A 23,144-nucleotide genomic window follows, 5' to 3' on the forward strand; every position below is an offset into this window, starting at 1 on the left:
GGTTATCAAAGCCTGCAAAGAAACATTCGGCAGGCATGGGATTCCGCTCACGGTAATGAGCGACAACGGTCCTTGCTTTTACAGCCAGGAATGGTCTGATTTTGCACAGTTCTACAACTTCCGTCATGTTACCTCCAGTCCCCACTACCCGCAATCAAATGGGAAGGCCGAGAAAGGGGTCCATATTATAAAGCGGTTGCTGTGCAAAGCTGCAGACTCAGGCTCCGACTTCAACCTGGCAATGCTGGCATACAGGGCAACCCCACTGTCCACTGGGTTGTCCCCAGCGCAGATGCTCATGAATCGCACTCTGAGGACCACAGTTCCAGCCATCCATGTTCCAGACCTTGACCACCTCACCGTACTACAAACCGTACAGCAGTCCCGGGCCCAACCGAAGGCCACATATGATGCTCATGCCACGGATTTACATGAGCTGGCTCCAGCCGATCATGTTCGCGTCCAGTTGCCTGAGGGCGGTTGGTCAGCCACAGCTGTTGTTGTCAAACAAGTTGCCCCAAGGTCTTTCATTGTTCGCATGGCTGATGGCTCCCTGCTACAGCGTAACAGATGGGCATTGCGAAGAGTTCCACGCCCACCACCTGACCGCAGTGCTCCGCCGGCTGTCATGCTTCCTCTGGACGTACCTTGCCAGGAGGCCACCGATCTGCCAGCGATCCTGCCGGCACATGCGACTACCGCAATGGCAGTGATCCCCCCTCTCCATGTGCAGGCGGCTCCTGATCCACCTCTGCGGTGATCGACAAGAATTCTTCGCCCGCCACAAAGACTGAATCTGTAGACTTAACTTTTGTAAATTTTTGTGACTGAATCCATCGACTTAACTCTTGTAAATATTGCTTAGTTTGTCATGTATCTGCACAATCGACACCTTCCCATGTATATACGTTTGTTCAATCACCGGTTGTATATAGTCAGGCACATACCTCAGTATTTATTTAACTCAAAACAAAAAGGGGGAGATGTCACAATATCCACTCATGTATATAATGAGATGCAGACAGGCAGTGATTGACACATAGGATGACCTGTAAGCATACAACACAGCACAGCCAATCACCAGACAGGACACTACCACTATAAAGCCAGAGAGCACTAGGTGTCCTGCTCTCTTGGGACCCAGCTACTGAGACAGTCAGAGTGCACAAGCTAGCAAGCACAAACACAATGCGGTAGCTAGTAAGTCTGGTCAGGCTACTACAAGGTCACTAGTCAGATCAGTATTGTGTCGACCCACAGCTGAATATGTACAGCAGTTCATCTAGTTGAATAAAACAGTGTTGGATCTTCTCCTGTGTTAGACGTCTGTTTGTAACTTCCCTGCATCGAGTGCAGTCCTCATCGAACCAACCTGCCGAACACATCACCGTTTGCCACCATCTTATCTTCTGCTTCCTTGCTACTAATGCCTTTTGGCTTTTTAGGAGATTTGGGTAGCGTTTTGAGCCAAGAATCCTGGAAAATCTGTTATTTTGGGTCCAATTGGGAGGAGAGCAACCTGGTGTGCGTCGGTTTAGCACATTGCCACCACCGGAATAGACTCTGTATTTGATGGTTATTCGTCCCTGCAGCTGAGAATTACTGATCCATGAAGCTATGAGCTGTTAGTCGCTATTTTCCAGAGGTTTTATCCCCTATTTTTTGGAGCGTTGGCCCTGTAATTTTGGGCTATTAGTTTGTGTAACTGAGAGCTGTTAATCGCTGTAGTTGAGACCTGTGTGTAACTGTAATGGAGAGCACTTGTCGCTGTCAATGATAACTGTTATTCCCTGTAGTTGCGAGCTGCTAGTCTCTGTAGTTGAGAGCGGTTCTTCTCTGTAGTTGAGAGATTCTAATCATTTAATCGAGTGCTGTTAGAGCCTCTAATCCCTTTGGTTGGGAACTGCAATTCCATGTAGTTAACAGCTGTCAGTCCCTGTTGCTGAGTACTGTTCGTCTCTGTGACCAGTGAGCTGTTAGTCCCTGTAGCTAAGTGCTCCTAGTCGCTGTCGCTGATAATGGTTCTTCTCTGATCATTGGATTTGAAAGCTGTTACATCCTGTAATTGAGAGCTTCTGGGTCCCTCCAATTGAGGACTGTGAAACTATGTAGTTGACACTTGTCAGCCCCTGTAACTGAGAGTTGTCAGTCTCAGTAGCTGAGAGTTGTCAGTCTCTGTAGCTGAGTGTTGGCAGTCTCTGTAGCTGAGAATTGTCAGTCTCTGTAGTTGAGAGCTGTCAGTCTCTGTAGCTGAGAGCTGTCAGTCTCTGTAGCTGAGAGTTGTCAGTCTCTGTAGCTGAGAGTTGTCAGTCTCTGTAACTGAGAGCTGTCAGTCTCTGTAGCTGAGAGTTGTCAGTCTCTGTAGCTGAGAGTTGTCAGTCCCTGTAGCTGAGAGTTGTCAGTCTCTGTAGCTGAGAGTTGTCAGTCTCTGTAGCTGAGAGCTGTCAGTCTCTGTAAATGAGAGTTGTCAGTCTCTGTAACTGAGAGTTGTCAGTCCCTGTAGCTGAGAGTTGTCAGTCTCTGTAACTGAGAGTTGTCAGTCTGTGTAGCTGAGAGTTGTCAGTCTCTGTAGCTGAGAGTTGTCAGTCTCTGTAGCTGAGAGTTGTCAGTCTCTGTAGCTGAGAGTTGTCAGTCTCTGTAACTGAGAGTTGTCAGTGTCTGTAGCTGAGAGTTGTCAGTCTCTGTAACTGAGAGGTGTCAGTCTCTGTAGCTGAGAGCTGTCAGTCTCTGTAGCTGAGAGTTGGCAGTATCTGTAGCTGAGAGTTGTCAGTCCCTGTAGCTGAGAGCTGTCAGTCTCTGTAGCTGAGAGTTGTCATTCTCTGTAACTGAGAGTTGTCAGTTTCTGTAGCTGAGAGCTGTCAGTTTCTGTAGCTGAGAGTTGTCAGTTTCTGTAGCTGAGAGTTGTCAGTTTCTGTAGCTGAGAGCTGTCAGTCTCTGTAGCTGATAGTTGTCAGTCTCTGTAACTGAGAGTTGTCAGTCTCTGTAGCTGAGAGTTGTCAGTCTCTGTAACTGAGAGCTGTCAGTCTCTGTAGCTGAGTTGTCAGTCTCTGTAGCTGAGAGTTGTCAGTCTCTGTAGCTGAGAGTTGTCAGTCTCTGCAGCTGAGAGTTGTCAGTCTCTGTAGCTGAGAGCTGTCAGTCCCTGTAGCTGAGAGTTGTCAGTCTCTGTAGCTGAGAGCTGTCAGTCTCTGTAGCTGAGAGTTGTCAGTCTCTGTAGCTGAGAGTTGTCAGTCTCTGTAGCTGAGAGTTATCAGTCTCTGTAGCTGAGAGTTGTCAGTCTCTGTAGCTGAGAGTTGTCAGTCTCTGTAACTGAGAGTTGTCAGTCTCTGTAGCTGAGAGTTGTCAGTCTCTGTAACTGAGAGTTGTCAGTCTCTGTAGCTGAGAGTTGTCAGTCTCTGCAGCTGAGAGTTGTCAGTCTCTGTAGCTGAGAGCTGTCAGTCCCTGTAGCTGAGAGTTGTCAGTCTCTGTAGCTGAGAGCTGTCAGTCTCTGTAGCTGAGAGTTGTCAGTCTCTGTAGCTGAGAGTTGTCAGTCTCTGTAGCTGAGAGTTGTCAGTCTCTGCAGCTGAGAGTTGTCAGTCTCTGTAGCTGAGAGCTGTCAGTCCCTGTAGCTGAGAGTTGTCAGTCTCTGTAGCTGAGAGTTGTCAGTCTCTGTCGCTGAGAGTTGTCAGTCTCTGTAGCTGAGAGCTGTCAGTCTCTATAGCTGAGAGTTGTCAGTCTCTGTAGCTGAGAGTTGTCAGTCTCTGTAGCTGAGAGTTATCAGTCTCTGTAGCTGAGAGTTGTCTGTCTCTGTAGCTGAGAGTTGTCAGTCTCTGGAACTGAGAGTTGTCAGTCTCTGTAGCTGAGAGTTGTCAGTCTCTGTAGCTGAGAGTTGTCAGTCTCTGTAGCTGAGATTTGTCAGTCTCTGTAACTGAGAGTTGTCAGTCTCTGTAACTGAGAGTTGTCAGTCTCTGTAGCTGAGACTTGTCAGTCTCTGTAACTGAGAGTTGTCAGTCTCTGTAGCTGAGAGTTGTCAGTCTCTGTCACTGAGAGTTGTCAGTCTCTAGCTGAGAGTTTTCAGTCTCTAGCTGAGAGCTGTCAGTCTCTGTAGCTGAGAGTTGTTAGTCTCTGTAAATGAGAGTTGTCAGTCTCTGTAGCTGAGAGCTGTCAGTCTCTGTAGCTGAGAGCTGTCAGTCTCTGTGGCTGAGAGTTGTCAGTCTCTGTAGCTGAGAGTTGTTAGTCTCTGTAGCTGAGTGTTGTCAGTCTCTGTAACTGAGAGTTGTCAGTCTCTGTAGCTGAGAGCTGTCAGTCTCTGTAGCTGAGAGTTGTCAGTCTCTGTAACTGAGAGTTGTCAGTCTCTGTAGCTGAGAGTTGTCAGTCTCTGTAGCTGAGAGTTGTCAGTCTCTGTAGCTGAGAGTTGTCAATCTCTGTAGCTGAGAGTTATCAGTCTCTGTAGCTGAGAGTTGTCAGTCTCTGTAGCTGAGAGTTGTCAGTCTTTGTAACTGAGAGTTGGCAGTCTCTGTAGCTGAGAGTTGTCAGTCTCTGTAACTGAGAGCTGTCAGTCTCTGTAGCTGAGAGCTGCCACTCTCTGTAGCTGAGAGTTATCAGTCTCTGTAGCTGAGAGTTGTCAGTCTCTGTAGCTGAGAGTTGTCAGTCTTTGTAACTGAGAGTTGGCAGTCTCTGTAGCTGAGAGTTGTCAGTCTCTGTAACTGAGAGCTGTCAGTCTCTGTAGCTGAGAGCTGCCACTCTCTGTAGTTGAGAGCTGTCAGTCTCTGTAGCTGAGAGTTAGTCTCTGTAGCTGAGAGTTGTCAGTCTCTGTAGCTGAGAGTTGTTAGTCCCTGTAGCTAAGTGCTCCTAGTCGCTGTCGCTGATAATGGTTCTTCTCTGATCATTGGATTTGAAAGCTGTTACATCCTGTAATTGAGAGCTTCTGGGTCCCTCCAATTGAGGACTGTGAAACTATGTAGTTGACACTTGTCAGCCCCTGTAACTGAGAGTTGTCAGTCTCAGTAGCTGAGAGTTGTCAGTCTCTGTAGCTGAGTGTTGGCAGTCTCTGTAGCTGAGAATTGTCAGTCTCTGTAGTTGAGAGCTGTCAGTCTCTGTAGCTGAGAGCTGTCAGTCTCTGTAGCTGAGAGTTGTCAGTCTCTGTAGCTGAGAGTTGTCAGTCTCTGTAACTGAGAGCTGTCAGTCTCTGTAGCTGAGAGTTGTCAGTCTCTGTAGCTGAGAGTTGTCAGTCCCTGTAGCTGAGAGTTGTCAGTCTCTGTAGCTGAGAGTTGTCAGTCTCTGTAGCTGAGAGCTGTCAGTCTCTGTAAATGAGAGTTGTCAGTCTCTGTAACTGAGAGTTGTCAGTCCCTGTAGCTGAGAGTTGTCAGTCTCTGTAACTGAGAGTTGTCAGTCTGTGTAGCTGAGAGTTGTCAGTCTCTGTAGCTGAGAGTTGTCAGTCTCTGTAGCTGAGAGTTGTCAGTCTCTGTAGCTGAGAGTTGTCAGTCTCTGTAACTGAGAGTTGTCAGTCTCTGTAGCTGAGAGTTGTCAGTCTCTGTAACAGAGAGGTGTCAGTCTCTGTAGCTGAGAGCTGTCAGTCTCTGTAGCTGAGAGTTGGCAGTATCTGTAGCTGAGAGTTGTCAGTCCCTGTAGCTGAGAGCTGTCAGTCTCTGTAGCTGAGAGTTGTCATTCTCTGTAACTGAGAGTTGTCAGTTTCTGTAGCTGAGAGCTGTCAGTTTCTGTAGCTGAGAGTTGTCAGTTTCTGTAGCTGAGAGTTGTCAGTTTCTGTAGCTGAGAGCTGTCAGTCTCTGTAGCTGATAGTTGTCAGTCTCTGTAACTGAGAGTTGTCAGTCTCTGTAGCTGAGAGTTGTCAGTCTCTGTAACTGAGAGCTGTCAGTCTCTGTAGCCGAGTTGTCAGTCTCTGTAGCTGAGAGTTGTCAGTCTCTGTAGCTGAGAGTTGTCAGTCTCTGCAGCTGAGAGTTGTCAGTCTCTGTAGCTGAGAGCTGTCAGTCCCTGTAGCTGAGAGTTGTCAGTCTCTGTAGCTGAGAGCTGTCAGTCTCTGTAGCTGAGAGTTGTCAGTCTCTGTAGCTGAGAGTTGTCAGTCTCTGTAGCTGAGAGTTATCAGTCTCTGTAGCTGTGAGTTGTCTGTCTCTGTAGCTGAGAGTTGTCAGTCTCTGTAACTGAGAGTTGTCAGTCTCTGTAGCTGAGAGTTGTCAGTCTCTGTAACTGAGAGTTGTCAGTCTCTGTAGCTGAGAGCTGTTAGTCTCTGTAGCTGAGAGTTGTCATTCTCTGTAACTGAGAGTTGTCAGTTTCTGTAGCTGAGAGCTGTCAGTTTCTGTAGCTGAGAGTTGTCAGTTTCTGTAGCTGAGAGCTGTCAGTCTTTGTAGCTGATAGTTGTCAGTCTCTGTAACTGAGAGTTGTCAGTCTCTGTAGCTGAGAGTTGTCAGTCTCTGTAACTGAGAGCTGTCAGTCTCTGTAGCTGAGTTGTCAGTCTCTGTAGCTGAGAGTTGTCATTCTCTGTAACTGAGAGTTGTCAGTTTCTGTAGCTGAGAGCTGTCAGTTTCTGTAGCTGAGAGTTGTCAGTTTCTGTAGCTGAGAGCTGTCAGTCTTTGTAGCTGATAGTTGTCAGTCTCTGTAACTGAGAGTTGTCAGTCTCTGTAGCTGAGAGTTGTCAGTCTCTGTAACTGAGAGCTGTCAGTCTCTGTAGCTGAGTTGTCAGTCTCTGTAGCTGAGAGTTGTCAGTCTCTGTAGCTGAGAGTTGTCAGTCTCTGCAGCTGAGAGTTGTCAGTCTCTGTAGCTGAGAGCTGTCAGTCCCTGTAGCTGAGAGTTGTCAGTCTCTGTAGCTGAGAGCTGTCAGTCTCTGTAGCTGAGAGTTGTCAGTCTCTGTAGCTGAGAGTTGTCAGTCTCTGTAGCTGAGAGTTATCAGTCTCTGTAGCTGTGAGTTGTCTGTCTCTGTAGCTGAGAGTTGTCAGTCTCTGTAACTGAGAGTTGTCAGTCTCTGTAGCTGAGAGTTGTCAGTCTCTGTAACTGAGAGTTGTCAGTCTCTGTAGCTGAGAGCTGTTAGTCTCTGTAGCTGAGAGTTGTCATTCTCTGTAACTGAGAGTTGTCAGTTTCTGTAGCTGAGAGCTGTCAGTTTCTGTAGCTGAGAGTTGTCAGTTTCTGTAGCTGAGAGCTGTCAGTCTCTGTAGCTGATAGTTGTCAGTCTCTGTAACTGAGAGTTGTCAGTCTCTGTAGCTGAGAGTTGTCAGTCTCTGTAACTGAGAGCTGTCAGTCTCTGTAGCTGAGTTGTCAGTCTCTGTAGCTGAGAGTTGTCAGTCTCTGTAGCTGAGAATTGTCAGTCTCTGCAGCTGAGAGTTGTCAGTCTCTGTAGCTGAGAGCTGTCAGTCCCTGTAGCTGAGAGTTGTCAGTCTCTGTAGCTGAGAGTTGTCAGTCTCTGTCGCTGAGAGTTGTCAGTCTCTGTAGCTGAGAGCTGTCAGTCTCTATAGCTGAGAGTTGTCAGTCTCTGTAGCTGAGAGTTGTCAGTCTCTGTAGCTGAGAGTTATCAGTCTCTGTAGCTGAGAGTTGTCTGTCTCTGTAGCTGAGAGTTGTCAGTCTCTGGAACTGAGAGTTGTCAGTCTCTGTAGCTGAGAGTTGTCAGTCTCTGTAGCTGAGAGTTGTCAGTCTCTGTAGCTGAGATTTGTCAGTCTCTGTAACTGAGAGTTGTCAGTCTCTGTAACTGAGAGTTGTCAGTCTCTGTAGCTGAGACTTGTCAGTCTCTGTAACTGAGAGTTGTCAGTCTCTGTAGCTGAGAGTTGTCAGTCTCTGTCACTGAGAGTTGTCAGTCTCTAGCTGAGAGTTTTCAGTCTCTAGCTGAGAGCTGTCAGTCTCTGTAGCTGAGAGTTGTTAGTCTCTGTAAATGAGAGTTGTCAGTCTCTGTAGCTGAGAGCTGTCAGTCTCTGTAGCTGAGAGCTGTCAGTCTCTGTGGCTGAGAGTTGTCAGTCTCTGTAGCTGAGAGTTGTTAGTCTCTGTAGCTGAGTGTTGTCAGTCTCTGTAACTGAGAGTTGTCAGTCTCTGTAGCTGAGAGCTGTCAGTCTCTGTAGCTGAGAGTTGTCAGTCTCTGTAACTGAGAGTTGTCAGTCTCTGTAGCTGAGAGTTGTCAGTCTCTGTAGCTGAGAGTTGTCAGTCTCTGTAGCTGAGAGTTGTCAATCTCTGTAGCTGAGAGTTATCAGTCTCTGTAGCTGAGAGTTGTCAGTCTCTGTAGCTGAGAGTTGTCAGTCTTTGTAACTGAGAGTTGGCAGTCTCTGTAGCTGAGAGTTGTCAGTCTCTGTAACTGAGAGCTGTCAGTCTCTGTAGCTGAGAGCTGCCACTCTCTGTAGTTGAGAGCTGTCAGTCTCTGTAGCTGAGAGTTAGTCTCTGTAGCTGAGAGTTGTCAGTCTCTGTAGCTGAGAGTTGTTAGTCTCTGTAGCTGAGTGTTGTCAGTCTCTGTAACTGAGAGTTGTCAGTCTCTGTAGCTGAGAGTTGTCAGTCTCTGTAGCTGAGAGCTGTCAGTCTCTGTAGCTGAGAGTTGTCAGTCTCTGTAAATGAGAGTTGTCAGTCTCTGTAACTGAGAGTTGTCAGTCTCTGTAGCTGAGAGCTGTCAGTCCCTGTAGCTGAGAGTTGTCAGTCTCTGTAACTGAGAGTTGTCAGTCTCTGTAGCTGAGAGTTGTCAGTCTCTGTAGCTGAGAGTTGTCAGTCTCTGTAGCTGAGAGTTGTCAATCTCTGTAGCTGAGAGTTATCAGTCTCTGTAGCTGAGAGTTGTCAGTCTCTGTAGCTGAGAGTTGTCAGTCTTTGTAACTGAGAGTTGGCAGTCTCTGTAGCTGAGAGTTGTCAGTCTCTGTAACTGAGAGCTGTCAGTCTCTGTAGCTGAGAGCTGCCACTCTCTGTAGTTGAGAGCTGTCAGTCTCTGTAGCTGAGAGTTAGTCTCTGTAGCTGAGAGTTGTCAGTCTCTGTAGCTGAGAGTTGTTCGTCTCTGTAGCTGAGTGTTGTCAGTCTCTGTAACTGAGAGTTGTCAGTCTCTGTAGCTGAGAGTTGTCAGTCTCTAGCTGAGAGTTTTCAATCTCTAGCTGAGAGCTGTCAGTCTCTGTAGCTGAGAGTTGTTAGTCTCTGTAAATGAGAGTTGTCAGTCTCTGTAGCTGAGAGCTGTCAGTCTCTGTAGCTGAGAGCTGTCAGTCTCTGTGGCTGAGAGTTGTCAGTCTCTGTAGCTGAGAGTTGTTAGTCTCTGTAGCTGAGTGTTGTCAGTCTCTGTAACTGAGAGTTGTCAGTCTCTGTAGCTGAGAGCTGTCAGTCTCTGTAGCTGAGAGTTGTCAGTCTCTGTAACTGAGAGTTGTCAGTCTGTGTAGCTGAGAGTTGTCAGTCTCTGTAGCTGAGAGTTGTCAGTCTCTGTAGCTGAGAGTTGTCAATCTCTGTAGCTGAGAGTTATCAGTCTCTGTAGCTGAGAGTTGTCAGTCTCTGTAGCTGAGAGTTGTCAGTCTTTGTAACTGAGAGTTGGCAGTCTCTGTAGCTGAGAGTTGTCAGTCTCTGTAACTGAGAGCTGTCAGTCTCTGTAGCTGAGAGCTGCCACTCTCTGTAGTTGAGAGCTGTCAGTCTCTGTAGCTGAGTGTTAGTCTCTGTAGCTGAGAGTTGTCAGTCTCTGCAGCTGAGAGTTGTTAGTCTCTGTAGCTGAGTGTTGTCAGTCTCTGTAACTGAGAGTTGTCAGTCTCTGTAGCTGAGAGTTGTCAGTCTCTGTAGCTGAGAGCTGTCAGTCTCTGTAGCTGAGAGTTGTCAGTCTCTGTAAATGAGAGTTGTCAGTCTCTGTAACTGAGAGTTGTCAGTCTCTGTAGCTGAGAGCTGTCAGTCCCTGTAGCTGAGAGTTGTCAGTCTCTGTAACTGAGAGTTGTCAGTCTCTGTAGCTGAGAGTTGTCAGTCTCTGTAGCTGAGAGTTGTCAGTCTCTGTAGCTGAGAGTTGTCAATCTCTGTAGCTGAGAGTTATCAGTCTCTGTAGCTGAGAGTTGTCAGTCTCTGTAGCTGAGAGTTGTCAGTCTTTGTAACTGAGAGTTGGCAGTCTCTGTAGCTGAGAGTTGTCAGTCTCTGTAACTGAGAGCTGTCAGTCTCTGTAGCTGAGAGCTGCCACTCTCTGTAGTTGAGAGCTGTCAGTCTCTGTAGCTGAGAGTTAGTCTCTGTAGCTGAGAGTTGTCAGTCTCTGTAGCTGAGAGTTGTTAGTCTCTGTAGCTGAGTGTTGTCAGTCTCTGTAACTGAGAGTTGTCAGTCTCTGTAGCTGAGAGTTGTCAGTCTCTGTAGCTGAGAGCTGTCAGTCTCTGTAGCTGAGAGTTGTCAGTCTCTGTAAATGAGAGTTGTCAGTCTCTGTAACTGAGAGTTGTCAGTCTCTGTAGCTGAGAGCTGTCAGTCCCTGTAGCTGAGAGTTGTCAGTCTCTGTAACTGAGAGTTGTCAGTCTCTGTAGCTGAGAGTTGTCAGTCTCTGTAGCTGAGAGTTATCAGTCTCTGTAGCTGAGAGTTGTCAGTCTCTGTAGCTGAGAGTTGTCAGCCTTTGTAACTGAGAGTTGTCAGTCTCTCTAGCTGAGAGTTGTCAGTCTCTATAACTGTGAGCTGTCAGTCTCTGTAGCTGAGAGCTGCCAGTCTCTGTAGCTGAGAGCTGTCAGTCTCTGTAGCTGAGAGATAGTCTCTGTCTCTGAGAGTTGTCAGTTTCTGTAACTGAGAGTTGTCAGTCCCTGTAGCTGAGAGTTGTCAGTCTCTGTAGCTGAGAGTTGTCAGTCTCTGTAACTGAGAGTTGTCAGTCCCTGTAGCTGAGAGTTGTCAGTCTCTGTAGCTGAGAGTTGTCAGTCTCTGTAGCTGAGAGATGTCAGTCTCTGTAACTGAGAGTTGTCAGTCTCTGTAGCTGAGAGTTGTCAGTCTCTGTCACTGAGAGTTGTCAGTCTCGAGCTGAGAGTTTTCAGTCTCTAGCTGAGAGCTGTCAGTCTCTGTAGCTGAGAGTTGTCAGTCTCTGTCACTTAGAGTTGTCAGTCTCTAGCTGAGAGTTTTCAGTCTCTAGCTGAGAGCTGTCTGTCTCTGTAGCTGAGAGTTGTCAGTCTCTGTAGCTGAGAGCTGTTAGTCTCGGTAGCTGAGAGTTGTCAGTCTCTGGAGCTGGGAGTTGTTATTCTCTGTAGCTAAGAGTTATCCTGAGAGTTAGTCTCTGTCGCTCAGAGCTGTTAGTTCCTGTACCTGGTTTTCTGGCCCTGGTACCGGTGCAGCTTCCCAATGATCTCTCTCGGCTGCTCCCCAGTCTTGGGTTTTGGTCGGAGCGAGCTCTGTGCCCAGTTGAGTTCTGGGTGGTTTGGGAAGCTGGCCCTCCTGACCATGTTGCCCAGCATTCGGGCGATGTAGTCCGTTGGGGCCCTTCCTTCCATCCCCTCTGGCAGTCCCATAGTACGGACGTTCTGTCACCTGGACCTGTTTTCCTGGACCTCTACCTTTCCCTTCAAGGTCCCTTGGGCCGCCACCGACCTCTTCACCTTGGTCTCCAGAGCCACGATCCTATCACTCTGGTCGGTTGCCGCCCTTTCCAGGTCCAGGATTATCCTTTCCTGGTCTTGCACTTTCTTTCCCCGGCCGTCTATTGTGCGCTGGAGGGTGGCCATCGCTTCCGTCACCACCTCCTTCACCATCTCTTTCATCCCCACCGGCAGTTCCATTTTGATTGCCTCCCTCATGGCAGCCAGTCCTTCTTTAAGGAATGTCTTCCATCTCTCCCCCGGTGTACTGGGGGGGCATCGCTGCCTGTTCATGCTCCTCTGTCGGGTCGCCCCCTCTCTTGTTTTGCCGGGGCCTCCAAGTCACCTTGTGGGTCCGCTAGTTCGTCTGCTCATTGCTCCTACCCCTTGCCGCCACTTCTGCCTTCTCGCTGGCCCTTTGAACTACCTTTGTCATAATATCCACTCATGTATATAATGAGATGCAGACAGGCAGTGATTGACACATAGGATGACCAGTAAGCATACAACACAGTGCAGCCAATCAGCAGACAGGACACTATCACTATAAAGCCAGAGGGCACTAGGTTTCCCGCTCTCTCGGGACCCAGCTACTGAGACAGTCAGAGTCCATGAGCTAGCAAGCACAAACACCATTCAGTACCTGGTAAGTCTGGTCAGGCTACTACAAGGTCACTAGTCAGATCAGTATCGTGTCGACCCACAGCTGAATATGTACAGCTGTTCATCTAGTTGAATAAAACAGTGTTGGATCTTCTCCTGTGTTAGACGTCTGTTTGTAACTTCCCTGCATCGAGTGCAGTCCACATCGAACCAATCTACCTAACACATCATGGTGCCAGAGTGATATTGATCTTGACGGACGTACCTCGAGTGAATCAGCATCGACCAGCAAGCAGCCATCCAGCGAAATGGAAAACATCCAGCCTCCTCCGCAGCTCCGCATCTCTGGCAACCTCGGCGCCAACTGGAAAATCTTCAAGCAAAAGTTCCTCTTGTACATCGAGGCCTCCGACCTCGAGGCAGCATTGGATGCCAGGAAGATCGTGCTATTTCTCTCCACTGCGGGGACCACCCCATCCATATCTACAACTCGCTTATGTTTGCCGACGGCAAAGACAAAACAAAATTCAAAACAGTCCTGCTGAAATTCGACAGCCACTGCGACATTGAGGTGAATGAGAGCTTTGAACAGTACATCTTCCAGCAGAGGCTTCAGGGTAAGGATGAAACTTTTCAGTCCTTCTTGACCCATCTCTGCAACCTAGCGCAGTCATGTAACTATGACTCGACGGCTGATTCCATGATCCGGGATCAGATCGTTTTCGGGTTCCACTCCGACTCTCTGCGGCAGCAGCTCCTTAAAATCAAACAGTTGACCCTCTCTGTCGCTATCGAGACGTGCGTTGTCCATGAGCATGCCAAGAAGCGTTACTCCCACATCAGGGCGGCAGCAACTGCAAAGCTGGCCTCCCACGAGGCAGAAAGGGTGCAGGCCATTGCACAAATACTGGGCCTGAGCATCGAGGAGAGTGGCCGTTTCGCGCGCTTTTCTCGGATCCCTGCGCATGCGCGCCACGACCGAGTGGACGATGAGACCGAAAACCCGATTGCGCAGGTGCGTATGTCGGCCGACCGCACTGCGCATGCGCGATGGTGCACGGATCGCGCTGACGTCAGCGACATGACGTGTTCGAATTGTGGCTCCGCCCACTTAAAGCGGCAATGTCCGGCAAGAGGACACCGATGTCTCCAGTGTGGCAAGCTTGGCCATTACGCAGCCCTCTGCAGATCCGCTCCACCGCTCAGCAGCCAGCGATCCCAGCTGCGGCGCAGAAGTATCCGCTCAATACACCAAGGCATGCCAGATTCTGATCCCGACAGCCCAAAGGACCCTGATGCTGACTGCCTCCAGTCTCCATATCGGGTGGGCATCATAACCATACATGAACTGGCCTCCACCACACCTGCGCAACGCCTTTCAATCCTCAGTGTGGATCCCGACGACGAGTGGTGTGCTGTCCTCACAGTTAACAAGGCTCGCATCTGATTTAAACTGGACACCGGCGCGTCTGCGAACCTCATCTCACAATCCGACCTCAACACCATCCGGGCCCGACCAAGCATTCTCCCATCGGCCTGCCAACTCTTTGACTACAATGGCAATGCCATAGCTGCCAGTGGCTCATGTCAACTCGGGGTATCCAACAAGGCGATCAAGGCAACGTTACAATTTGAAATCGTCAGGCTTGACAGGGCGTCCCTGCTCGGTGCTCGCGCCTGCAAGCTCCTGAACCTGGTTCAGCGAGTCCACACCATGTCATCATCACCGGCGACGGCCTCGCCCGATGGAAATTTGCAAGCCGACATAGACGACATTATCACGCAGTACCACAGTGTATTCGATGGAATGGGCACGCTCCCGTACCGATACAAAATACTGCTCAAACCGAACGCCACCCCTGTAATCCATGCACTACGCCGGGTGCCGGCGCCCCTCAAGGATCGTCTAAAAAAGCAACTACAGGACCTCCAAGACCAGGGCATTATCTCGAAGGTCACGGAGCCAACAGACTGGGTCAGCTCCATGGTATGCGTAAAGAAGCCATCAGGGGAGCTCTGCATTTGCATTGATCCCAAGGATCTAAACCGCAACATCATGCGGGAGCATTACCCGATCCCGAAGCGTGAAGTGTTAACCAGTGAGATGCTCATGCCAAATTCTTCACTAAGCTGGACACCTCCCGGGGTTTTTAGCAAATACAGCTAGACGCGTCCAGTCGCAAGCTGTGCACGTTCAACACCCCGTTCAGCCGCTACTGTTATAACCGCATGCCTTTCAGTATCATATCTGCCTCCGAAGTGTTTCATCGTATCATGGAGCAGATGATGGAGGGCATCGAGGGGGTACGAGTATACGTGGACGACGTGATCATCTGGTCCACAACGCCCCAAGAACACATCGCTCGCCTCAAGCAGGTCTTCCAGCGAATTCATGAACATGGTCTCCAGCTCAACAGGGCCAAGTGCTCTTTTGGTCAATCTGATATAAAGTTTCTAGGCGACCACATCTCGCGGCAGGGTGTGCTGCCAGACACCGACAAGGTCTCGGCGATCAACGCCATGAAGACCCCGGAGGACAAGAAGGCGGTCCTCTGCTTCCTCGGGATGGTCAACTTTCTCGGGAAATTCATTCCCAATATGGCATCCCACACCACGGCTCTCTGCCATCTCATCAAGAAGTCGACGGAATTCCCGTGGCTGCCCACATATGAAGAGGAATGGCGTGAGCTGAAGGCAAAGCTCATCACAGCCCCAGTTCTAGCGTTCTTCGACCCAACCAAGGAAACCAAGATATCAACTGATGCAAGCCAGGACGGCATTGGGGCGGTGCTCCTCCAGTGAGATGACTCCTCGTCCTGGGCCCCAGTGGCATATGCCTCCAGGGCCATGACGCCCACTGAGCAACGGTATTCCCAGATCGAAAAGGAGTGTCTGGGTCTCCTGACAGGAATAGTCAAGTTTCATGACTATGTTTACGGCCTGCCGAAATTCACGGTGGAAACGGACCACAGGCCTCTAGTCCACATAATCCTGAAGGATTTAAATGACGGACACCTCGGTTACAGCAAATTCTTCTTCGACTCCGCCGCTATGACTTCGAACTTGTCTACACACCAGGCAAAGAGCTGATCATTACAGATGCCCAAGCCTGGTCCATCACCGCACCGTGTGAACAAGGTGACTTCATCTGCCACATAGAAGCGCAAGAGCAGTTGTGTGCCACCAACCTTCCGGCCTCTGACGAACGGGTGGTCCAAATTCGTGAGGAAACGACCAAGGATCCTTTACTGCAGCGTGTGATGCAGCACCTTACCCATGGCTGGCAGAAGGGACAATGTCCCCAATTCTTTAATGTTAAAGACGAGCTGACGGTTGTGGAGGGAATCCTTCTGAAACTCGACAGGATTGTTATTCCTCAAAGCATGCAGCCTATGGTGCTGGGTCAACTCCATGCGGGTCACCTTGGAGTCAAGAAATGCCGACGCAGAGCTCGGGAGGCGGTTTACTGGCCGGGCATTAACCAGGATATTGCCAACACGGTCCTCAACTGCCCCACCTGTCAGAAGTTTCAACCGGCTCAACCCAAGGAAACACTGCAACAGCACGAGATTGTGACCTCTCCGTGGTCCAAAGTAGGTGTAGACCTTTTTCACGCCAAGGGGCGTGACTACGTACTCCTGGTCGACTATTTCTCCAGTTCCCAGAAGTGGTGAAACTGTCCGACCTCACGTCGAAGGTGGTTATCAAAGCCTGCAAAGAAACATTCGGCAGGCATGGGATTCCGCTCACGGTAATGAGCGACAACGGTCCTTGCTTTTACAGCCAGGAATGGTCTGATTTTGCACAGTGCTACAACTTCCGTCATGTTACCTCCAGTCCCCACTACCCGCAATCAAATGGGAAGGCCGAGAAAGGGGTCCATATTATAAAGCGGTTGCTGTGCAAAGCTGCAGACTCAGGCTCCGACTTCAACCTGGCAATGCTGGCATACAGGGCAACCCCACTGTCCACTGGGTTGTCCCCAGCGCAGATGCTCATGAATCGCACTCTGAGGACCACAGTTCCAGCCATCCATGTTCCAGACCTTGACCACCTCACCGTACTACAAACCGTACAGCAGTCCCGGGCCCAACCGAAGGCCACATATGATGCTCATGCCACGGATTTACATGAGCTGGCTCCAGCCGATCATGTTCGCGTCCAGTTGCCTGAGGGCGGTTGGTCAGCCACAGCTGTTGTTGTCAAACAAGTTGCCCCAAGGTCTTTCATTGTTCGCATGGCTGATGGCTCCCTGCTACAGCGTAACAGACGGGCATTGCGAAGAGTTCCACGCCCACCACCTGACCGCAGTGCTCCGCCGGCTGTCATGCTTCCTCTGGACGTACCTTGCCAGGAGGCCACCGATCTGCCAGCGATCCTGCCGGCACATGCGACCACCGCAATGGCAGTGATCCCCCCTCTCCATGTGCAGGCGGCTCCTGATCCACCTCTGCGGTGATCGACAAGAATTCTTCGCCCGCCACAAAGACTGAATCTGTAGACTTAACTTTTGTAAATTTTTGTGACTGAATCCATCGACTTAACTCTTGTAAATATTGCTTAGTTTGTCATGTATCTGCACAATCGACACCTTCCCATGTATATACGTTTGTTCAATCACCGGTTGTATATAGTCAGGCACATACCTCAGTATTTATTTAACTCAAAACAAAAAGGGGGAGATGTCACAATATCCACTCATGTATATAATGAGATGCAGACAGGCAGTGATTGACACATAGGATGACCTGTAAGCATACAACACAGCACAGCCAATCACCAGACAGGACACTACCACTATAAAGCCAGAGAGCACTAGGTGTCCTGCTCTCTTGGGACCCAGCTACTGAGACAGTCAGAGTGCACAAGCTAGCAAGCACAAACACAATGCGGTAGCTAGTAAGTCTGGTCAGGCTACTACAAGGTCACTAGTCAGATCAGTATTGTGTCGACCCACAGCTGAATATGTACAGCAGTTCATCTAGTTGAATAAAACAGTGTTGGATCTTCTCCTGTGTTAGACGTCTGTTTGTAACTTCCCTGCATCGAGTGCAGTCCTCATCGAACCAACCTGCCGAACACATCACCGTTTGCCACCATCTTATCTTCTGCTTCCTTGCTACTAATGCCTTTTGGCTTTTTAGGAGATTTGGGTAGCGTTTTGAGCCAAGAATCCTGGAAAATCTGTTATTTTGGGTCCAATTGGGAGGAGAGCAACCTGGTGTGCGTCGGTTTAGCACATTGCCACCACCGGAATAGACTCTGTATTTGATGGTTATTCGTCCCTGCAGCTGAGAATTACTGATCCATGAAGCTATGAGCTGTTAGTCGCTATTTTCCAGAGGTTTTATCCCCTATTTTTTGGAGCGTTGGCCCTGTAATTTTGGGCTATTAGTTTGTGTAACTGAGAGCTGTTAATCGCTGTAGTTGAGACCTGTGTGTAACTGTAATGGAGAGCACTTGTCGCTGTCAATGATAACTGTTATTCCCTGTAGTTGCGAGCTGCTAGTCTCTGTAGTTGAGAGCGGTTCTTCTCTGTAGTTGAGAGATTCTAATCATTTAATCGAGTGCTGTTAGAGCCTCTAATCCCTTTGGTTGGGAACTGCAATTCCATGTAGTTAACAGCTGTCAGTCCCTGTTGCTGAGAACTGTTCGTCTCTGTGACCAGTGAGCTGTTAGTCCCTGTAGCTAAGTGCTCCTAGTCGCTGTCGCTGATAATGGTTCTTCTCTGATCATTGGATTTGAAAGCTGTTACATCCTGTAATTGAGAGCTTCTGGGTCCCTCCAATTGAGGACTGTGAAACTATGTAGTTGACACTTGTCAGCCCCTGTAACTGAGAGTTGTCAGTCTCAGTAGCTGAGAGTTGTCAGTCTCTGTAGCTGAGTGTTGGCAGTCTCTGTAGCTGAGAATTGTCAGTCTCTGTAGTTGAGAGCTGTCAGTCTCTGTAGCTGAGAGCTGTCAGTCTCTGTAGCTGAGAGTTGTCAGTCTCTGTAGCTGAGAGTTGTCAGTCTCTGTAACTGAGAGCTGTCAGTCTCTGTAGCTGAGAGTTGTCAGTCTCTGTAGCTGAGAGTTGTCAGTCCCTGTAGCTGAGAGTTGTCAGTCTCTGTAGCTGAGAGTTGTCAGTCTCTGTAGCTGAGAGCTGTCAGTCTCTGTAAATGAGAGTTGTCAGTCTCTGTAACTGAGAGTTGTCAGTCCCTGTAGCTGAGAGTTGTCAGTCTCTGTAACTGAGAGTTGTCAGTCTGTGTAGCTGAGAGTTGTCAGTCTCTGTAGCTGAGAGTTGTCAGTCTCTGTAGCTGAGAGTTGTCAGTCTCTGTAGCTGAGAGTTGTCAGTCTCTGTAACTGAGAGTTGTCAGTGTCTGTAGCTGAGAGTTGTCAGTCTCTGTAACTGAGAGGTGTCAGTCTCTGTAGCTGAGAGCTGTCAGTCTCTGTAGCTGAGAGTTGGCAGTATCTGTAGCTGAGAGTTGTCAGTCCCTGTAGCTGAGAGCTGTCAGTCTCTGTAGCTGAGAGTTGTCATTCTCTGTAACTGAGAGTTGTCAGTTTCTGTAGCTGAGAGCTGTCAGTTTCTGTAGCTGAGAGTTGTCAGTTTCTGTAGCTGAGAGTTGTCAGTTTCTGTAGCTGAGAGCTGTCAGTCTCTGTAGCTGATAGTTGTCAGTCTCTGTAACTGAGAGTTGTCAGTCTCTGTAGCTGAGAGTTGTCAGTCTCTGTAACTGAGAGCTGTCAGTCTCTGTAGCTGAGTTGTCAGTCTCTGTAGCTGAGAGTTGTCAGTCTCTGTAGCTGAGAGTTGTCAGTCTCTGCAGCTGAGAGTTGTCAGTCTCTGTAGCTGAGAGCTGTCAGTCCCTGTAGCTGAGAGTTGTCAGTCTCTGTAGCTGAGAGCTGTCAGTCTCTGTAGCTGAGAGTTGTCAGTCTCTGTAGCTGAGAGTTGTCAGTCTCTGTAGCTGAGAGTTATCAGTCTCTGTAGCTGTGAGTTGTCTGTCTCTGTAGCTGAGAGTTGTCAGTCTCTGTAACTGAGAGTTGTCAGTCTCTGTAGCTGAGAGTTGTCAGTCTCTGTAACTGAGAGTTGTCAGTCTCTGTAGCTGAGAGCTGTTAGTCTCTGTAGCTGAGAGTTGTCATTCTCTGTAACTGAGAGTTGTCAGTTTCTGTAGCTGAGAGCTGTCAGTTTCTGTAGCTGAGAGTTGTCAGTTTCTGTAGCTGAGAGCTGTCAGTCTCTGTAGCTGATAGTTGTCAGTCTCTGTAACTGAGAGTTGTCAGTCTCTGTAGCTGAGAGTTGTCAGTCTCTGTAACTGAGAGCTGTCAGTCTCTGTAGCTGAGTTGTCAGTCTCTGTAGCTGAGAGTTGTCAGTCTCTGTAGCTGAGAGTTGTCAGTCTCTGCAGCTGAGAGTTGTCAGTCTCTGTAGCTGAGAGCTGTCAGTCCCTGTAGCTGAGAGTTGTCAGTCTCTGTAGCTGAGAGCTGTCAGTCTCTGTAGCTGAGAGTTGTCAGTCTCTGTAGCTGAGAGTTGTCAGTCTCTGTAGCTGAGAGTTATCAGTCTCTGTAGCTGTGAGTTGTCTGTCTCTGTAGCTGAGAGTTGTCAGTCTCTGTAACTGAGAGTTGTCAGTCTCTGTAGCTGAGAGTTGTCAGTCTCTGTAACTGAGAGTTGTCAGTCTCTGTAGCTGAGAGCTGTTAGTCTCTGTAGCTGAGAGTTGTCATTCTCTGTAACTGAGAGTTGTCAGTTTCTGTAGCTGAGAGCTGTCAGTTTCTGTAGCTGAGAGTTGTCAGTTTCTGTAGCTGAGAGCTGTCAGTCTCTGTAGCTGATAGTTGTCAGTCTCTGTAACTGAGAGTTGTCAGTCTCTGTAGCTGAGAGTTGTCAGTCTCTGTAACTGAGAGCTGTCAGTCTCTGTAGCTGAGTTGTCAGTCTCTGCAGCTGAGAGTTGTCAGTCTCTGTAGCTGAGAGCTGTCAGTCCCTGTAGCTGAGAGTTGTCAGTCTCTGTAGCTGAGAGTTGTCAGTCTCTGTCGCTGAGAGTTGTCAGTCTCTGTAGCTGAGAGCTGTCAGTCTCTATAGCTGAGAGTTGTCAGTCTCTGTAGCTGAGAGTTGTCAGTCTCTGTAGCTGAGAGTTATCAGTCTCTGTAGCTGAGAGTTGTCTGTCTCTGTAGCTGAGAGTTGTCAGTCTCTGGAACTGAGAGTTGTCAGTCTCTGTAGCTGAGAGTTGTCAGTCTCTGTAGCTGAGAGTTGTCAGTCTCTGTAGCTGAGATTTGTCAGTCTCTGTAACTGAGAGTTGTCAGTCTCTGTAACTGAGAGTTGTCAGTCTCTGTAGCTGAGACTTGTCAGTCTCTGTAACTGAGAGTTGTCAGTCTCTGTAGCTGAGAGTTGTCAGTCTCTGTCACTGAGAGTTGTCAGTCTCTAGCTGAGAGTTTTCAGTCTCTAGCTGAGAGCTGTCAGTCTCTGTAGCTGAGAGTTGTTAGTCTCTGTAAATGAGAGTTGTCAGTCTCTGTAGCTGAGAGCTGTCAGTCTCTGTAGCTGAGAGCTGTCAGTCTCTGTGGCTGAGAGTTGTCAGTCTCTGTAACTGAGAGTTGTCAGTCTCTGTAGCTGAGAGCTGTCAGTCTCTGTAGCTGAGAGTTGTCAGTCTCTGTAACTGAGAGTTGTCAGTCTCTGTAGCTGAGAGTTGTCAGTCTCTGTAGCTGAGAGTTGTCAGTCTCTGTAGCTGAGAGTTGTCAATCTCTGTAGCTGAGAGTTATCAGTCTCTGTAGCTGAGAGTTGTCAGTCTCTGTAGCTGAGAGTTGTCAGTCTTTGTAACTGAGAGTTGGCAGTCTCTGTAGCTGAGAGTTGTCAGTCTCTGTAACTGAGAGCTGTCAGTCTCTGTAGCTGAGAGCTGCCACTCTCTGTAGCTGAGAGTTATCAGTCTCTGTAGCTGAGAGTTGTCAGTCTCTGTAGCTGAGAGTTGTCAGTCTTTGTAACTGAGAGTTGGCAGTCTCTGTAGCTGAGAGTTGTCAGTCTCTGTAACTGAGAGCTGTCAGTCTCTGTAGCTGAGAGCTGCCACTCTCTGTAGTTGAGAGCTGTCAGTCTCTGTAGCTGAGAGTTAGTCTCTGTAGCTGAGAGTTGTCAGTCTCTGTAGCTGAGAGTTGTTAGTCCCTGTAGCTAAGTGCTCCTAGTCGCTGTCGCTGATAATGGTTCTTCTCTGATCATTGGATTTGAAAGCTGTTACATCCTGTAATTGAGAGCTTCTGGGTCCCTCCAATTGAGGACTGTGAAACTATGTAGTTGACACTTGTCAGCCCCTGTAACTGAGAGTTGTCAGTCTCAGTAGCTGAGAGTTGTCAGTCTCTGTAGCTGAGTGTTGGCAGTCTCTGTAGCTGAGAATTGTCAGTCTCTGTAGTTGAGAGCTGTCAGTCTCTGTAGCTGAGAGCTGTCAGTCTCTGTAACTGAGAGTTGTCAGTCCCTGTAGCTGAGAGTTGTCAGTCTCTGTAACTGAGAGTTGTCAGTCTGTGTAGCTGAGAGTTGTCAGTCTCTGTAGCTGAGAGTTGTCAGTCTCTGTAGCTGAGAGTTGTCAGTCTCTGTAGCTGAGAGTTGTCAGTCTCTGTAACTGAGAGTTGTCAGTCTCTGTAGCTGAGAGTTGTCAGTCTCTGTAACTGAGAGGTGTCAGTCTCTGTAGCTGAGAGCTGTCAGTCTCTGTAGCTGAGAGTTGGCAGTATCTGTAGCTGAGAGTTGTCAGTCCCTGTAGCTGAGAGCTGTCAGTCTCTGTAGCTGAGAGTTGTCATTCTCTGTAACTGAGAGTTGTCAGTTTCTGTAGCTGAGAGCTGTCAGTTTCTGTAGCTGAGAGTTGTCAGTTTCTGTAGCTGAGAGTTGTCAGTTTCTGTAGCTGAGAGCTGTCAGTCTCTGTAGCTGATAGTTGTCAGTCTCTGTAACTGAGAGTTGTCAGTCTCTGTAGCTGAGAGTTGTCAGTCTCTGTAACTGAGAGCTGTCAGTCTCTGTAGCTGAGTTGTCAGTCTCTGGAGCTGAGAGTTGTCAGTCTCTGTAGCTGAGAGTTGTCAGTCTCTGCAGCTGAGAGTTGTCAGTCTCTGTAGCTGAGAGCTGTCAGTCCCTGTAGCTGAGAGTTGTCAGTCTCTGTAGCTGAGAGCTGTCAGTCTCTGTAGCTGAGAGTTGTCAGTCTCTGTAGCTGAGAGTTGTCAGTCTCTGTAGCTGAGAGTTATCAGTCTCTGTAGCTGTGAGTTGTCTGTCTCTGTAGCTGAGAGTTGTCAGTCTCTGTAACTGAGAGTTGTCAGTCTCTGTAGCTGAGAGTTGTCAGTCTCTGTAACTGAGAGTTGTCAGTCTCTGTAGCTGAGAGCTGTTAGTCTCTGTAGCTGAGAGTTGTCATTCTCTGTAACTGAGAGTTGTCAGTTTCTGTAGCTGAGAGCTGTCAGTTTCTGTAGCTGAGAGTTGTCAGTTTCTGTAGCTGAGAGCTGTCAGTCTTTGTAGCTGACAGTTGTCAGTCTCTGTAACTGAGAGTTGTCAGTCTCTGTAGCTGAGAGTTGTCAGTCTCTGTAGCTGAGAGTTATCAGTCTCTGTAGCTGTGAGTTGTCTGTCTCTGTAGCTGAGAGTTGTCAGTCTCTGTAACTGAGAGTTGTCAGTCTCTGTAGCTGAGAGTTGTCAGTCTCTGTAACTGAGAGTTGTCAGTCTCTGTAGCTGAGAGCTGTTAGTCTCTGTAGCTGAGAGTTGTCATTCTCTGTAACTGAGAGTTGTCAGTTTCTGTAGCTGAGAGCTGTCAGTTTCTGTAGCTGAGAGTTGTCAGTTTCTGTAGCTGAGAGCTGTCAGTCTCTGTAGCTGATAGTTGTCAGTCTCTGTAACTGAGAGTTGTCAGTCTCTGTAGCTGAGAGTTGTCAGTCTCTGTAACTGAGAGCTGTCAGTCTCTGTAGCTGAGTTGTCAGTCTCTGTAGCTGAGAGTTGTCAGACTCTGTAGCTGAGAGTTGTCAGTCTCTGCAGCTGAGAGTTGTCAGTCTCTGTAGCTGAGAGCTGTCAGTCCCTGTAGCTGAGAGTTGTCAGTCTCTGTAGCTGAGAGCTGTCAGTCTCTGTAGCTGAGAGTTGTCAGTCTCTGTAGCTGAGAGTTGTCAGTCTCTGTAGCTGAGAGTTATTAGTCTCTGTAGCTGTGAGTTGTCTG

This window comes from Scyliorhinus torazame, chromosome 1 (genome assembly GCF_047496885.1).
Source record: "Scyliorhinus torazame isolate Kashiwa2021f chromosome 1, sScyTor2.1, whole genome shotgun sequence".
Lineage (NCBI taxonomy): Eukaryota > Metazoa > Chordata > Chondrichthyes > Carcharhiniformes > Scyliorhinidae > Scyliorhinus > Scyliorhinus torazame.